This window comes from Crocuta crocuta, unplaced genomic scaffold (assembly GCF_008692635.1).
Source record: "Crocuta crocuta isolate KB4526 unplaced genomic scaffold, BGI_CrCroc_1.0 scaffold230, whole genome shotgun sequence".
Lineage (NCBI taxonomy): Eukaryota > Metazoa > Chordata > Mammalia > Carnivora > Hyaenidae > Crocuta > Crocuta crocuta.
The window spans coordinates 1,976,093-1,980,556 of record NW_027527393.1 but is presented as its reverse complement, the minus strand read 5'-3'; the positions used below and the strand labels follow the sequence as shown (position 1 = coordinate 1,980,556).

The 4,464-nt window shown below is 38.2% G+C and overlaps 1 protein-coding gene and 1 pseudogene across 2 annotated transcripts in view; both read right to left on the bottom strand.

The window, feature by feature from the left end:
- NKAIN2 (sodium/potassium transporting ATPase interacting 2) overlaps window positions 1-4,464 on the bottom strand; it is a 977,119-nt gene that overhangs the window by 78,626 nt on the left and 894,029 nt on the right. The gene's annotated exons all lie outside the window — the stretch shown is intronic.
- LOC144222278 (large ribosomal subunit protein eL33 pseudogene) lies at window positions 165-526 on the bottom strand (annotated as a pseudogene).

The following is a 4,464-nucleotide window of genomic DNA, read 5'->3' as shown; positions in this document are numbered from 1 at the left end:
TTTCTTTCTTTCTTTCTTTCTTTCTTTCTTTCTTTCTTTCTTTCTTTCTTTCTTTCTTTTCTTTCTTTCTTCTTTTCTCACTTCCTTTGTTCCATCCTCTTCATTTCTTCCTTCCTCTCTCTCTTTTTCTTTTTTTTTATAAGAGAACAAATATATGCCTTTATTTATTTACTTTTCAGTTAGTTTAAATCCTTGAGGGGTACAGCATCACACAGATTCTGTGGCCAATGGCTTTAGCAGGAAGGTTGCTTTGGAATTTGGCATGAACCATGCCACTGTTTCCATGAGCACGAGTTACTTTTCCCCAGATTACTCTGGTTTTATTCGGTTTGCCACCAGGAGTCACTGTGTTGTTCTTTGCTTTGTACACATAAGCACATCTCTTGCCTAGATAGAACTCGGTTTCATCTCGGTAATAAACACCTTCAATTTTAAGAAGAGGTGTGTGCTCTCTCTGGTTTCAAAGATCCCGTTTATAGCCAGCAAAAATGGCTTTGGACCACAGCCTTCCAGACATATTTTTCATGTCAGGAGTCCTGTTTCCATCAGGCCTCCATAGGTTCCAAGAAAGAGAAAGGTCTCTCTCTCTCTCTCTTTCTTATCTGTTTCTTTATCTCTCGTTCTCTCGTTTAAAAATATATCTTCTGTAATGAGTACATTGAAAGAAAGGCACAGAATGAGGTTATGGTCTGTTAATGTTAGTCTCATGTGTGGATATTAATCAATTAATTAAATATACATATGTCAGACATTGGCTAGGCATTAAGGCATGAAATGGCATAAAAGACACAATGTTAAGCTAGACTACATTTCAAAGAAGATGCAACACCAAACTTTATTTAATACATTCATGTTTTTAAAATTTTTTTAGATGTTTTATTTATTTCTGAGAGAGAAGCACACAGCGTGAGCAGGGGAGGGTCAGAGAGAGAGGGAGATACAGATTCTGAAGCAGGCTCCAGGCTCTGAGCTGTCAGCACAGAGCCCGACGTGGGGCTCGAACCCATGAACCATGAGATCACAACCTGAGCCGAAGTTGGACGCTCAACCGACTGAGCCACCCAGGCACCCCAATATGTTCATGTTTTTAACCCCAGCATTTACTCAGTGGCCAGCAGATAAGAGATGCTGAATAAATTATAATATAATGAATTATAGAATGTGATAAGAAATAAAATGAGACAAGAAACTCAGTGTACCAATTGGATCAGTTTGCTGGTAGCATTCTTTGGAACTTTGTTTATTCTACTGAGTTTTTTATTAACTACCATTACAACCATGAATACTGACTGAGGTCATCCCAATCAATGATCTAAGGTTTCCAAGGTTCTCAGGAAACCTCTGGATTGTTGCAATGTGCAAATGCAAGCTCAGTTAATTGGAACCTGTTACTGATGCAGGTGCATAGCAGAATCAATTGAATAAGCATTTTGAAAATTGAGCCTTTGAGGAACTTACCTAGAGAGTCATGGAAATTAGAGCTGAGAAAAATCTGATTGTGCTATGTAATTCATCCCTTGAGGACTGGTATGAGACTGTCTTTTACAGCCTGTTTTTCCATATATTTTCCTACTTGAAGTTTGAATGACTCAAACAAAAGGGCTTCTAATACTTCCACTGGGACAGTATTATAAAAGACCTCATTATTAACAAGTGTTTCCTGATATACATCCTGAATTTTTCTTTGCTTAACTTCATCCCATTAACCCCAATTACACCTCCCTGGGGCAACAATAAACAATTTCAGCTTCTCCTCTGAAGTTACACTCTTCAGAGATTCCTCATTCCTTCCTGGCTTAATGTAGTCCAGCTATGTACGTCTGTTCCTTTACTCTGTGTTCATGAGCCAATCATGGCCTTCTAATCTTGTTTATTTCCTCTCTTTGAATGCACTCTAATCTCTAGGCATCTTGACTCTATATAAATCCTCACAGGCTGTACACCCATTGTGGTCCATGGATATGAAGACTGATCACACAGTAAGCCATTCCCACGCCACCCCTCTCTCCCGGTTGAACTGGTACCAAGAGTGTGGGGGAAAAAAAAGGTAGTATAAATGGCATGCATTAAAAGCTAACTGACAGAAATCACATTCTTGTTAGAATTTTCATCTTTCTGAATACAATTTTGTGCTAAAGAGATTATCTTAGGAGGTTGTGTCTGCTGTACTATTATTGTACTGGTTGATTTATAATCAGAGTGTGCCATTTAGCAAAGCTGTATCCTTCATTCAGGAAGAGATTTTGCTCTACAGACAAGGTGACATAAAACACTTGCCCTTCTAAAAGAGGATTAGAGACTTTTACATTTTAAAGCCCATTTTGGCACAATCACTAACATGAAGCCAGTTTCCAATTTCATAGGAGAAAGATCTCTAAGGAGATATCCAGCTTAATTAACTGAGAAATGACAAGTACAACAGAATTTCACACTGACAGAGTGTGACTTACTGTAAAAACTCTGACCTCCTCAGTGAAAACTGGCTAAAAAAAAGTGTTCAAAAATTATGCCTGAATCTGTGCATTAAGAGCTAAGAGAACAAGATAGAAGGGGAAAATTATCCAAAATCTGGATTTTTTTTTTGCTCATTTTGTTGATGTATTGTCTATGAGATACTTGATATATTTTTAGCGTAACATGTCAGAATTCATTTCATAGGTATAATTTTACAATAGAATTTATTTGTTTCATAAGCAGAATTTATTTCTACCTTTAGAGAATCCATGCTTTGTTTAACATGTTGCTGTAACAGGGGCATAGGAAGGTGTATACGTGCTCTGCTGACCTAACTAAACTCTAGGCAAGGTCTGCCAGGCAGTCTATGAAGTAGTAGTCAGATACTTGTGAGATTGTTTCCCTATAAAATTGGTTGGTTATTGTTCACACTTCTCAAACAAACGGCATGCATGCACACACATTTCAATATGTCATTTTGATAACTAGAAAGTTTGATCATGGTTAGAGTGGAGGAAACAAGGAGCAGATGGGAGTAGGAATGGAGAGAAAAAAAAAAGAAAACCTGAAGGAAATTTTTAAAAAGATACACTGAGAAAAGAGAAATTAGTAACTTCTCCCCATTTTTTTCTCTTTTTTTACGTAACGCCTGGAGTAGGTTTTAAAGAACTGCAGAATCAAGAGCTTTGAAGAAATGTGAAGAGTAATGGAGAAAAAAATGTATGAAATAGGAGAATTTAAAAGTTCTTCTGGAAGATGCCTGAAGTTAATCACAATGCTCTCCCAAGAGCAATGTCTGAGCTTTCCCTTCCTTGTCATCCAGTTTTATAATGAGAAGAATGGAAAAAAAGTGAGAACATGGACCACATAGTTAGGGTGTGACCTCTACTGCTTTTTTTTTTTTTTTAATTTTTTATTTATTTCTGAGAGAGAGAATGTGAGCGGGGGAGGGTCAGAGAGAAAGGGAGACACAGAATCTGAAACAGACTCCAGGCTCTGAGCTGTCAGCACAGAGCGGGACGCGGGAATGGAACCCACGAACGGCGAGATCATTGCCTGAGCCGAAGTGGGACGCCCAACCGACTGAGCCACCCAGGCGCCCCTGACCTCTACTGCTTTTTAACTGATAAATGGGAGTTGAAAAGCAAAGCTATACATTTTCTGAAGCAATAAAGTTTTCTGAAATATTGACACTACCACATATATGTTCATATGAAGCTGGATTTAAAACTCAAATTCTTCTCAAGTATTCTTTTACACCTAAAGATTGGGCATATATTTAAACTACCTCAGCTAGTGGGTTGCTAGGTTCAATATGCATGCATATCAGTAGACCTACTGCAGTGCATCAGGATGGATAGATTTCATTGAGGAATTTACTCATCTATGCCTGTCCTGGTTTTCAAGAGACATTTCTAACTCATCCCTTCTGATCCAGAAACACACATAGAGGCTCCTACTGACCAAGAGGGCCTTAACATTCCCCTTGGCAATGACTAAACTTTAGATACTTCTTCCAGGCTCTTCCTCCCATTTCTTAGAGCACTTATTCTAGAAAACTTGTGTTGTAAATTCTTTCTCTGCCCCTTTGGGATGTAAGTTTTTTTAAAAAACTTTTTACCAGTTTGACAGCCCAGGAATACCTTTCTCAAGGTCCTGGAACCCATCACATTGAAATGTAATCATCAGGGAAGACAGCACTCCATCCCCTAATTTCTGTGGGAAGATAGGAGCTTAACTTCATTGACACCTTCCATAAAGCTGTAAAACTATCTCCTGTTATAAAGATACTAGTAAGTTTACTTTTCTTTTGAGTAAGGGAAATTAGCAGACACAGGTAGCCTTGATGCTACCAAGTCTCCAAATATTTCTTATTGTGTTTAGGTCAGCTGTTGAAACCTTCCTGTGTATGCATTTGGCTTTCTGAGAATCAGTTCCTGTCTATCTAGAACTCCCTCCACCTATCTATCTATCTATCTATCTATCTATCTATCTATCTATCTATCTATC